Source organism: Mauremys reevesii, linkage group 17, assembly GCF_016161935.1.
Source record: "Mauremys reevesii isolate NIE-2019 linkage group 17, ASM1616193v1, whole genome shotgun sequence".
NCBI lineage: Eukaryota > Metazoa > Chordata > Testudines > Geoemydidae > Mauremys > Mauremys reevesii.
The window spans coordinates 11,545,358-11,558,789 of NC_052639.1; the positions used below are offsets into that span (position 1 = coordinate 11,545,358).

Here is a 13,432-nt window from a genome sequence, read left to right on the forward strand (position 1 = left end):
AGAAAGGCGTCTAGTCTTCATTAAATGATATCAAGAGATGGAGAATCCACCACTTTCCTTGGTGGCTCTTTGCTGCCCCAGCTCCAATTTCACAACATCTTTTTCAAATGAGGACACCAAAACTGGAGGCAGTATTCCAGTATCAGTCTCACTGATGCTGTGTCACCTCCTGTGATGTTATTGACATAATCTGTAACTGTATAGATCACCGTTGGGACCACTGTTCTATATTTGCAGCCATTATAGAAAGGTTGTCATGTAAGGGGTCTATGGAGAGGTTCTGATTGGCTGATTATAATGATGCTATCTCTAGATGTGTATCATTTTTGTAGCTGACGTTATGAATATTGGGTCTATGCTGCCCGTATTTCAAACTTGTGCTATGCTTCCGGGGAACACCCCAGCCATACAAGTTGGTGTCAGTTCTGCCTAGCTTGCTTGATGGCCCATTAAGGACCATCAGCTACACAATCAACCCATTGAGAGAAGGCAGATACGCCTTGTGCCTCAGCAAGGTACACAGGGACCTGCCTGTGGACAGAACTCTTAAGTTTTTCTATGCCACATGCTGGATAGAGTGTCCTTGAGACAAAGAAAGCAAAGACCACATGGCAAGAGACTATACAAGGCTGATGCTTCATCTCCATCTTGTCTTCAATCCTGCTTCATACCCCTGGAGGGACTTTGCTACAAACTGAAGCTCTAGACAAAGGACTGAATGACCCATCCCAGCTGTGGATGGACTCCAGAGACTTGATTTGAACCTGCAGTTTATTCCATCACTGCTACAAGCCTGAACCAAGAACTTTGCCATTACTGAATGTGAAGGGTTAAAATCCATGTGCATTTTGTATAACAACCTGGTCTATGGATTGTGCCAGCTCTTTTCCAGACCCAACGTCCAGAATATGGTCAAGGGACCAGAGGCCTAGCAAATCGTGATCAGCTAAGAGAAAGCTGGGTAAACAGAAAGCCTTGCTTGCTAAGATAGGCCTGGTCAGCAAATTGCCAGGTTTTGGAGCTAAGAACTAAAGAATTGTGTCTTGTTCAGAGCTACAGATTGAACAAAGAATCCCTGTTCCTATTGTGTTAGTCTCTTCTATAGGAGACGTTCTTCCCACAGATCCAGCCTTGAGTTTATGAGAAGTTGGCACATGTCAATATAAGATACGACATCCTTCCACCTCCCTTCCCAGGGACCATGTAGTAAGTTTTTGGCAGAAGGGGTTGTAGTGAAAGGAAGTTTGAGAAACTCTGGCATAGAGCATCTCCATTAATGAGCTGCAGTGACATAGACTCAATGTTTGAAATGTTGACATGTCCTTAGCCTCTGAATACGTCTAGACTTGGTGCACTGTGGGTGATAATAATAATAATTGGTGCACTGTGTCTGTGTGTGGTCTGACACTGAAAGTACAACCATGAAGATACCACACACCAGCCTTGCCTTGCTGGAAAGAATCAAGCCTCCACTGAAAGACACCCATGGTTTTCTAGCCCAGCTCCCTAAGCTCTCAGCCACAACCACTTAACACAGGGGCCTTTCTATACTCTGGTTCTGTTCTCACTGAAGGGTCATTTCCAATGGTTTGCTCAGACCAGCTTCCCCAGCACACTCACTGCTGTGCAGCTCTGTACGTGTGGCCATGGCTGAACAGCAAGAATTCCTGCCTATTTCCCTACTGGCTGGAGCATGGTTAGAGTGTGTTTGTGGTTAAAGATGTTGCTGTAGATTGTTCATTCCCTGCCTTGGCAAATCAGACAGTCCCTTTTCCCGTCATATCGCCAGCACCACTGTGAGTCCAATAGCAGGGCAGGTTTTCTCTGGGCACTGAGATTTTTCAGGGAGTTGGTGGCTCCTTTCTTTCCTCACCCTGGAGTAAACTCAGCTTTTTATTCCATCCTTGATAACTCATGGAATAACAACAGCAGCATGAAGAGGAGAGGGAATATCTCACTGCCGGGGGTGGTGGGGGAAGGTGGACACGTCCCCTCTGTCTGACCATTGCCATTGCAGGAGAGAAGGTTTCAATGGAATCGAATGCCCTGGCTCAGACAAGAGACACAGGGAGGTTTTGCTGTTATTGGATCTGTACAAAGGAAATTGTGTTTCTGTGTGAAAATGGGGAGGGAAATGAAACACCCATATGGTGGTGCCTAAGGCAGAAGGGTCCCCTAATGGATTAGAACAGGACACGTTCTCAAGCAGCATGTTTCTTACTTTGCCCATCTGTCAATTTTGATTATTATCAATGGAAATATTTTGCCATTGGGTCGTGTGTTTCCACAGAAATTGACATTTACCAACAAACACATAATTCTTCCAGTCCTGCCGAGTCTGCCGGTGGTGAGTTTAGAGGGACACATTCCCCCTTCCCACTCCCCATGCCAGGCCTGGACTCTCCATGCTGCCCACTTCCCACACAGCCGGGATCCTTCCCTGATCTCCCCTCAGAGCTCTGCCCCCCACCCAGTGGCGTAGCCAGGTTTTCAGCATAGGGGGAGCAAAAAACATAAAAAAGGCGCCCCCCCCCTTGGCTCCCCCTCTGGCCACGCCCCCTTGGCTCCCCCTCAGACCAGACCAGACCCTCCACCCGCTCACCTTCCCTCCTGCGCTGCCGCCTGTCCCCGGCTCCTGTCCCAGGGCTTGGGTGTGTGTGCACCGGCCGGCAGGCGCCGCTTCCACACCCGCCTGCTGCCCCGCGACTCCTCCAGCCGTGTGGTGGGCAGCGCCAGCTGGCAGGCGCGGCTTCCACACCGGCCTGCCGCTGCCGTCCTACGGCTCCTCTGGCCATGCAGCCGGCAGACGCTGCTTCTCTGCCTGCCAGCCTGATGGGAAGTGGCTGCTTCTGCTGAATCCCGCCAGCTATGCTACTGCCCCCACCCCCACTTCTGGGATCCCCTCTGAACACTGTCCAACTCCCCTGCTGGCAGGATCCCTTCCCATTCCTTTCATTTCCTCCCTCCCTTCTGAGCAAAAGCTCTGGACTGTTCCCACACTGGGAATTGAACCCAGGCCGCCTGGGTGAAAAAACAGGAATCCTGACCACGAGACCATATGTGACTTGCACAGGCACTGATGCATTTACACATTCACTAACCCATTCACATATTCACATTCAGGTTTCAGAGTAGCAGCCGTGTTAGTCTGTATCCGCAAAAAGAACAGGAGTACTTGTGGCACCTTAGAGACTAACACATTTATTTTAGCATGAGCTTTTGTGAGCTGCAGCTCACGAAAGCTCATGCTAAAATAAATTTGTTAGTCTTTAAGGTGCCACAAGTACTCCTGTTCTATATTCACATTCAGTAACATTTAAAAGTAGCCGTTCAAAAAACTTCAAAAACAGACGTCAAAGCGAATCTGCAGAGTTACAATTTATTTGCAAACTTAACACCATTAATTTGAGCTTGAATAGGGACTGGGAGTGGCTGGCTCACTACAAAAGCAATTTTCCCTCTCTTGGTATTGACACCTCCCCATCAATTATTGGGAGTGAACCACATCCACCCTTACTGAATTGGCCTTCAACACTGGTTCTCCCCTTGTAAGGTAACTCCCTTCATGTCATGTTCCAATATATATTTATGTCTGTATCTGCAATTTTCACCCCAAGCATCTGGGGAAGTGGGTTTTTGACCCACGAATGCTTATGCCCAAATAAATCTGTTAGTCCTTAAGGTGTCACCGGACTCCTCACTGTTTTCGTGAAATAAAAGCAAAACGCATTCTAAGCTGATCTTAACCCTTTCAGTGCCCTTACAAACTTAGATGCTTCTCACTACAGGCTGGCTGGTTGCTTTTCAGCCAGGCTCTCCCCTTTCATCAGCTCTTCAGTCACTTGGTGTGGTGATGGCTGTAGGTGGAGGTGGAAGAGAGAGATAAAGCATAGCGAATGTCTCTCCTTTTATCATGTCCTTTCTTCCCCATTGGCTTTGTGGCCCTCTTCAGAGTCAGGTGAGCATCACTGCATCTCTCCAAGCAAGGCTGAGCAATTCCCCGTGTGTGGCCTCATGCAGGTGATGGCTGATTCCCCCAACTTACAGCATAGTGACAACCACACTACACAATTCTCATAACTTCATATGCATGAATGGTATACATAGATGGGTAGAGAAATGACTTTCAGCAGATCATATCCTTTCCCCTGATATCTTACAAGTCATGCTCTATATGTAAGATCATGATTATATGAAAATGAGGAATATGGGGGTTACAGCCCGCTCCCCCAAAGGTATAGAATGTGACACTGAGATTCTATTTTCATTTATAAAAGCAGCAAAGAATCCTGTGGCACCTTATAGACTAACAGACGTTTTGGAGCATGAGCTTTCGTGGGTGAATCCCCACTTCGTCGGATGCAAGACTTGCATCCGACGAAGTGGGCATTGTGATAGACCCAGGCCAGGTGGGTACAGCAGAATAGCAGAAGGCAGATATACTGGCCACTGGATTAACAGTTTTCTGTTCCCTGACTGACCAGAGCAGGGGCTGCACCAGGCTAATGAGAACACCTGACTCTAATTAAGCTGTAAAGAGTCAGGTGAGGCCATTCAGTTAATGTGACCACCTGACTCTAATTAAGGCCCTGCTGATACTATAAAAAGGGCTCACTCCAGTCAGGCAGGGAAGAGCCAGGGAGCCAGAGGAGAGGAAGTGTGGCTGAAGGGCTGGTTACTGAAGACACCCTCAAACCATCGTTAAAGGAGCCCTAAGGTAAGGGAGAAGAAGGGAGAAGCAGGAGAGCTGTGGGGAAGTGGCCCAGGGAAATGCAGCAACTCTGGCAGTGAAAGGTTGGCTGCCAACAACTGCTACCATTAGGGTCCCTGGGCTAGAACCCGGAGTAGAGGGTGGGCCCGGGTTCCCCCCAACCCACCACTACAGGAACAGCTCCTGGGAGGGGAAGTCAGGTCCCTGTTAGGACAGGAGGCTGAACAGAGACTGTGGGAGTTCTCTCCCCAACCTCCTTGCAGCCTATGATGAAAAGGGCTCAGTAGACTGTAACTCTGGCCCTAGACAGAGAAGGGCTACATGGAGGGTCGCAGTGAGCCACTGAGGCAGCATAAACCACCTAGAAGCACAGGACCCATGGGAGCAAGGTCAGAGCTCTGCCACAGTATTCACCCACGAAAGCTCATGCTCCAAAACGTCTGTTAGTCTATAAGATGCCACAGGACTCTTTGCTGCGTTTACAGATCCAGACTAACATGGCTACCCCTCTGATATTTTCATTTATGTAACCAACTTTGACCTCTCTGCCTAACACTTATAATCACTTACAATCTATCTTTCTGTAGTTAATAAACTTATTTTAATGTTTTATACTTACTTGTGAAATTGTCCAAAGTGCTTGGGAAAGCTGCTCAGATTAAAAAGGCTGGTGCATGTTCACTTTCTTTTTGAGGAAGGGGTGAATTAATTAATGAGCTTGCACTTTTCAAGAGGTTTTGAGCAGTGTAAGACGGTACATTTCTGAGGTGCAAGGCTGAGGGCTGGGGAGATATGCTGGTGTCTCTCTATGTATAATTGAGGAGTGATTTACAGAGCTTTCATGCAACTTAGTTGGGTGCATTGCTGCATGTTGTTGGCTGAGTGATCACAGCACACGGAGGGGGTTTTGCTGCTTGTCACTAGTGCAGCATTGTAAGACACAGCCCAGACTGGAGAGAGAAGAGGACAGAGCAGTTCCACAGTTTGGGCTTGTACCCCACAGATCCCACCACACAGAGATCCTGCTGTGACCAGTCATGGTAATACTGTGCTTAGTACTCTGCTTTGTAGCTTCAACAACTGCACATGCAAGATGAGTTTCAGTGACCTTGACTTTGTTTCCATGTTTTGACAGTTGTCAGCAAAAAGACCCGTTTCTTTTGCAAGCATTTGTATGGCTAGCCAGAGTCGAGCTTCTCCATTAACAAAAAAGATTGACCAAAAGGGGACAAGAGGAGGCACGTTCAGCAAGGCAGCACTGGATGCTGGATCCTGAATCTGCTCTTTATCCAGCAGCTCTCTTGGCAAGCTCTGCCATGGTGCCACGCTCTGGGACTTCTCCCCTAACTGTTCCATTTTTCATCAACAATAACATGAAAGGTGAAAAGACAGTAATTCTCCATTTCCTGCAAGCCCTCCAGAGAACCCTCTAGAAGGGGCTCTGTGCACAGATATCCCCAGCGAATCGCATGGGTGCCCAACACAGCCTCTCCTGTCACAACATATTGCAGCCGGAGCAACCTCCTTGCCAATGCCAATAGCCTTTTGATCAACTCCAGACTGAGGATTTGATTCTCTCCAACGCTCCGCTGGAAAGAAGCCTTTTCCCTTCACAAGCAATTACTTGGATCGTCAAGGGAGGTCTCTTCTGTATCCTAGAAGGACACAGGAAAATGTGAGCAGAGGAGACAACAGCTATAGAACAAGGCACCACTGGGAGTTGAACCCAGGATCTCCTGTTTACTAGACAAGTGCTTTAGCCAGCTAAGCCATGGTGCCTTCCCCAAAGGAGTGTTTGCAACCACTACACTTGATGGTCCAAGACTACACCTTCACATTCCAAAGTAAAAATGTTCCTCATTTCCATCAAGACTTGCAGACCTTGAGCAGGCTGCCTCAGTGCACAGAAAGCCACAGCTGAGCTGACAGAGGGCTTCTAACATGCGCTTCTCCCACAAGCTGCTGTGATCAGATACTGATTAGTGCTCTGTGTTCCAGTCACAGCAACTTCAGCTCAACTCTGAGTCATGGTAACCTTTCCATCAACTCCAGACTTACCATTCAAGACTTAGCTGCAAGGAAGGTTCTCTGTGTCTTGAACAAGCACTTACAAGGATTGTGTAGTGAGGTCTTTTATTTTTATGAGAAGAAATAAAAGAAAGGAGCCTGACAGAAAAGCCAGGTTCCGCAAGGAGGAACTGTCAGGCCAAGCCAGGATCTCCTGGTGAGTAGGAAGGCTCTTCAGCCAGTTCTGCCCAAAGATCACTATCTAGAGGCCACTTCCCACAGAGACTGATTATGGTTACAGACCCATCCTGAAATTGGAGCAGGATATTTTAAAGCTTATTCTCACAGTAAAGTAACACAATTCAACCATGTCGGCACAGAGGAGAAAGCACTCCTTCATTTCACAGTTAATGCTACTGATCTCACTGACAAACTTCCTTTTCTCGGGGCTGCTCCCAGCACTTTAGGGAGTTTTTCCTCTTCTCCCTTCCAGCTGTGGTGACAGGACTGCAGCAGCTCCCCAGATGGCCAGCTTTGCTCTTTCACTTACACCCTTCACTTCTTTAGATGAAGCTGTGTTTGCCACCAGTTTAATCCATAGCTGAGACCTCAGATACCAGCAGCTAGTTACAAAGGCTCAATTCCCATCACCATCAGTGGGAGGTTATCCTGGGCTGCCAGGGCTGCAGGATTTGGCCCATGGACAGTCAAGTGGTTACAGCAGCTACATTCTAACGTGGTGAGTCCTGCAGCCTATTACCAAACTGCTCTGCCATAGTCTGCAGGGGGCCTGACTTGCTGAGAATCTGGCAGAGGAGAGACCCTGGAGTAGAGAAGGAAAATGTCTTCAGCAGTCACGAGCAGCAAAGACTGAGTATCAGACACACTTTTTCACCAGGACAATAAATGTGCACAACCCCCTGATATATTCTCATTTCACTCCCCCTCCCAAGGAAGCCCTATTCTGCTCTATTACACTCTCATGGGATGAGAGGGAAGGTCCTCTCATGGGTAAATAACTGGTTACAAGGTAGGAATAAATTGTGAGTTTTCAAAATGGAGAGAGGTCAATAGCGGTGTCCCCCAGGAGGTCTGGGACAAGTACTATTCAACAGGGTAAAAAGGGGTAAACAGCGAGGTGGCTAAATTTGCAGATGATCCAAAACTACTCAGGAAAGTTGAGTCCAAAGCAGCCTGCGAAGAGTTACAAAAAGAGCTCACAAAACTGGGTGAAAGGGCAACAAAATGACAGATTTGTTGATAAATGCAAAGTGATCCACATTGGAAAACATAATCCCAACTATACATATAAAATGATGAGGCCAAAAATAGTTGTTGCCACTCAAGTGAGGGATTTTGGAGTCACTGTGGATAGTTCTCTGAAAACATCCACTCAGTGTGCAACGACGGGCAAAAAAGCAAAGAGAATCTTGGGAATCATTAAGAAAGGGATAGAGAATAAGACAGAAAATATCATATTGCTTATGGCCAGGGGCGGCTCTAGAGCCCAGCGCGCCAAGCAGGCGCGTGGGGCGGCCCTTTCCCGGGGGGGCGGCATTTGGCTCCGGTTGAGCTCCCGCAGGCTTGCCGGCAGCAGGTCCACCGGAGCACGGGACGAGCGGACCTGCCGCAGGCATGACTGCGGCGGGTCCCCTATTCCCGCGGCTCCGGTTGAGCTCCCGCAGTCGTGCCTGCGGCAGGTCCGCTCGTCCCGTGCTCCGGTGGATCTGCCGCAGGCATGCCGGCAGGAGCTCAACCGGAGCCGCGGGAAGAGGGGACCCGCCGCGTGACCGGGGAAGGGCGGCGCAGCGCACCGCGCTGCTTGGGGCAGCCTACTTTCTAGAGCCGCCCCTGCTTATGGCCGACCACATGCATTGGCCTCCCCTCAGGCAGGGGACTTATAGGCCCTTCTGCCAGTTGGTGTTGGCAGCAGCAAGGGCTGGGTTCAATGTCTAGGGGAGGAGAGCAGCAGAGAGGGAGGAGGAGAGAGAGTCCCAAGAGCAGAGTGCAAACCAACCAACTGAGGGTCTCACAGGAGTCCTGAAATAACAGTAGCTCCAGGTCCCATCAGGGCCGCCCAGATGGTGGAGTAAGTGGGGCAATTTGCCCTGGTCCCCGCAGGGGCCCCCACAAGAGTTTTTTGGGGCTCCTGGAGCGGGGTCCTTCACTAACTCCGGGAGCTCTGGAAAACTCTCGTGGGGTCCGGGCCTCCGGAGATTCTTCCACTCTGGGTCTTCGGCGGCAATTCGGCGGCGGGGGGTCCTTCATGAATGAAAAGTGACTTCATTGAAGTGTTGAAGTGCCTTAATGAAGAGAAAAGATTGGGTATGAAAGGGCTCTTTAATCTCGCAGAGAAAGGCATAACAAGACCCAATGGCTGGAAGGTGAAAAGAGACAAATTCATATTACAACTAAGGCACAAATATTCAACAGCGAGGATGATTCACCACAGGAACAAGCTACCAAGGAAAGTGGTGGATTCTCCATCTCTTGATGTCATTTAATGAAGACTAGCTGCCTTTCTGGAATGTGTTGCCCCCAAAAGGAGCTATTGTGTCATACAGGAAGCCTGTGATATGCAGGGGGTCAGATTAGATGCTCTAATGGTCTCTTCTGGCCATAAAGTCAACTAATTTCTGAAAAACTGAGTGTAGCATTGGGAGCAGCGTCTGATGTTTTCCTGTCTAGCCGGCTTGCTTCCTAGAACGAACGCTCCTTGAGTGGGGTGATCCACAGGGAGTAGCTCAAACCTCCAAAGTGCCTGGCCAGGGGCAGGACATTAGCACAGCAAGGGAGGGGTGTGGCAGTGACATCACAAAGGCCTTTTGCAGGACCTCAGACTATTGGTCAAAGGTGGTGGGGAGGTGGTGACCTCACAGAGAGATGCTGACATCAGCCAGGCAGGACAGGGGCGAGGGGCCAGGGAAACCTCAGAGACCCCTGTGGCTTTGCTTCAGCAAGTCTCCTTCTCCAGGTCTCTCTCTGAGGACTGAGAGAGTATTCGGGTTCACGGACGTGAGCGCCAGGAGGAACCTCTTTTGAGTATTCTCCTTCCCTTTTAGTGATTTTACTAGAAAACAGACGTCCCTGTTTAGAAGGTAAGAGCCTCCTCGAGGGAAGGGGTGTCCTGGGGGTGTCACAGTTCGGATGCCGGTGCCCCCCCCCAATGTATGGAAGTTCCCGCCACCCTGCTCTGTGTTCGCAGGGCGGGAGAGAGCAGCATCCATGGCAGTGATTTGCTCCTGGCTGCCGGAGCAGAGCAGCAGGCTCAACTGTGAGAACTTCCCAGAGCGATGAAAGGGGGGGGGGCATGGCTCTGTAGCAGGAATGCAGGGCAGGCGAGTTCACGGCGGGCATTGTGGGATACTGGAGGAGGCCAGTTATGGTGATATAATGAACAGCAGCATCTACTCTGTCACTTTAAGTTTGCTGCAAAAAGCTCTAGACCTCTCATCGAAGTCGTTTTATTTTGTCACCAAAACAGGGCAGTTTTGTCGCCAGACATGGCATTGCAGTGTGTACACCGGCCACAAGCTGCCGACCGAGGGAGTGTTGTGTGTTTTTCACACACCTGAGCAATATAATTCTGCTGAAACAACTTTGTAGTGCAGACCTGGCCAAAGATTGACTCACACACAACTTGCAAGGAAAACCTCACCTGCTCCTCTGCTTTGCAGAATCCAAACACAAGTAAAGCTTGTCAGGCCCCGGTAGAGATGGCAGGGAGTCAGGTGTGGGCAGGGCCGGCTCTGGCTTTTTTGCCACCCCAAGCAAAAAAAATGGGGTGGGGCCACCGGAGCAACAAAACAGGGGGGGAAAAACGGCACGGGTGGAGCGGCAAAGCGGGGGTTTGTGGGGGGATACGGCGTGGCTGAAGCAGCAAAGCGGGGGGGACACAACGTGGCTGGAGTGGCAAAGTGGCTGGGGACAACACAAAAACGGTGGGGCTGGAGCAGCAAAGCTGAGGGGGAGGGACACGGCACAGCTGGAGCAGCAACGTGGGGGGCGGGGACAACACAAAACGGCGGGGCTGGAGCAGCAAAGCAGGGGGGTGGGGGGAAGAACAACGGCGCGGCCGGCAAAGCAGGGGAAAAACAACAAAAAAACCCTACAGGGCGGCCGGAGCCAGTAGACTCCCTGTGCTGCAGAGTGCGCGCCCGGTCTAGTGGGGGGGGGGAAGGGGAGGGAGCGGGGGGAGAGAGAAGGGGGGCGGCCAGCGCTTCAGCGGGACACTCACCACGCGGCCCCGACCGCCACACCGCCTGGTACCCTCACTCCTTCTCTAGACTAACCAGTCCTAATATACTGTAACATGGTTATATTCCACCACCTTCACTGGTTACACCCAACAAAATTAAGTATACAGCAGACAGAAACAATCACAGACCCAGACAGAGACCATGCAAATAAACATTCAAAACAATACAGAAGGGAGGATTTCACAACTACATCTATACAGACATAAGGGTTTTCCAGCTGTGTCTATTGATAAGTGAGTTCTTGCCAGACAGGATGCTACCAAACTAAGTTTCCCTTTCTCTGGAGGTGATGGAATATCAGGGCAGGATTGTATTCCTAACAGCCCAATCACACCTTATTTCAATGTGACTAGTTGGGAATGTGAGGATGTGACCAGACACTTCCCAGCTTATGGCTGCCTTTGCTGCTTAGCCGAAGAACCAGGCCTCAGACTGTCACAGTAAGAGAAGGCCATTACACAGACAGACAGTGATTTTTTATTCTCTCTTTTATATCTTTATAACTAGCTAAGTGATAAAAATACACCTAAATTCTTAAAGTACAGGCCTTTGCAGACAGGCCTGAATCTCTGTATCCTAACAGTCCTCGAGGTCAGGCAGCCTCTGGGTAAGGGGGTGGGGACTCAGATCCTTCCACAGGCCAATTCCACCAGGGTTGTGTATAAACCAGGGAAGTTCCCCACAATAGCCAGACCAGATGCCCCCTTTACACTTGTGCTCTGTCTTCATTGCTTCTCTCTCTCCCTTCCCCCCATCTCTGCTGCTCCCCATCTGGGCTTTCTCAGCACCTGCCCCCACAGCGCTTCCTGGCAGCCAGAGACTGCGCTATCTGCACCTGCAGCCTCTCTCCTGCTTGCTAAGGAAAGGAACCTTTCCAGGAAATGGCCACAGCTTCTGGGAATCCCTGTGTGGCTGTGAACAGAGTTTGGCTCCTGGCACACAAGGCAACTTAAAAGCTGAGCACCCAGACAAGGGCTTGAACCCTGGACCCTCAGATTAAGAGCCTGATGCTCTACCAACTGAGCTACCTGGGCTTGTTAGGAAACATCTTCACCATTCACCACAAGAGTGATTATCCCAGTGTTCAGGCAAGAGCGAGCAGGCAGGCAAAAGAGAGGCAAAAAAAGTCCCAGGAACCCCTCCTCTTTTTCTGCACAGCCACTGCCTGTCAGCAGGATTCCCCCTCCTCCTCCTCAGGGAGACTAAATCTCTGTGCCTAGACAGCCGGTCCATCCGCTGCACCTCAATCCCCCATGATCGAGCCTCCCTGCCAAAGCCCTGCACCTGGCCCCATACAGTTAAGTCTCACGTGTCGCTGGGAACTTAACTTCTTGTGCCCAGAGTGTCTCAGCCCCCCTCAGTAGATGACCTGAGAAACATCAGCAGCCGCCCTGCATGCTGGCCTGTGGGTGGCCGTCAGTGGGGTTCAGCACAGCAGGGAGCAGGCTGGCCCTGTGGCTGTCTGCTGGCCACACATAGGCATGGTCCTCCCCTCCTCTCGCCCTGACCTCCGCTGCTTTTAAACCTTCCCTTGGAGCTGTCAGCACCAGCCGCCTCTGCTCTAGGTGCGCAGAGGAGGAGAGGTGCTGGGCTCCCGCCTGCCCAGCCCTGCTTCCTTCAAGCACAGTGGCAAGTGCCAGACTTGTGGGCACCAGGTGAAGCCGTGAGAATCCCAACCCTCAGGTGTCAGTTCTAGAGCCCTGACCCATCCAGCAGGAGGGGAAAAAATTGCTCTTGCAGAGCTGGAGACAGGGAAGTGGAGCAGTGTGAGCTCCAGGGCTTTACCACAAGGTCCTACTGAGATTTGAACTCAGATTGTAGGATTTACAGTTCTGAGTGCTGCTCATTACACCATGGGACCAGCTCCTGCTGCCTTCTCTGGCCATCGGTGACCCTCACGGGGCTGGCTTGTGTAAGGGACTGTTGGCCCCTTACTAAAGCTTAGTGGGGGTTTTGGTTGGCTAGTTCCTAGTCCCAATAGAAGGGGGAAGGGCCAATGGGAAATCAGGACCCTGAGACTGACAGTCCCCAGGGCCAATGGGGAGAGGCCAAAGCTCCAAGTTAGCCGCACTGACAGGCCAGGCAGTGTAATGAGGGAGTCACCAGGCCAGGGGGTCCCATCCTCCGTGGGAGCTGGCCCTGCCTGGGCCAGAGTGGGGCAGAGCTAAGGAGAGAGCAGGAGCCCGAGAAGAGCCGGGGAGCAGAGCTGCGCAGGTGTAGTGCCAGAAACTGCTCCCTGTAGGACTTTGCTACCTGCAGCAGTTACTGAGACCTGAGGTTGTTCTTATTTGCTGACTTGTCCTAATTTGCTAAAACTTGACAGTGGTGGGGGATGGAAGCATAAACCCTTCGTCCTCCAAACGACCCTGCCTGGTGTCCATCTGTATCTATTGCCTCTTAACACCGGATTGTAAAAAATAGAGTGAGGTCATTTAAACATCATTTATTTTGCAGC

The 13,432-nt window shown here is 50.6% G+C and overlaps 2 non-coding genes across 2 annotated transcripts; both read right to left on the bottom strand.

Moving 5' to 3' along the window:
• Window positions 1–6,416: 6,416 nt before the first annotated feature.
• On the bottom strand, window positions 6,417–6,490 carry TRNAT-AGU. The gene has a single exon. It is a non-coding gene; the product is annotated as a tRNA-Thr (tRNA).
• A 5,448-nt stretch (window positions 6,491–11,938) lies between these two features.
• Window positions 11,939–12,011, bottom strand: TRNAK-CUU. The gene has a single exon. It is a non-coding gene; the product is annotated as a tRNA-Lys (tRNA).
• Window positions 12,012–13,432: the final 1,421 nt, after the last annotated feature.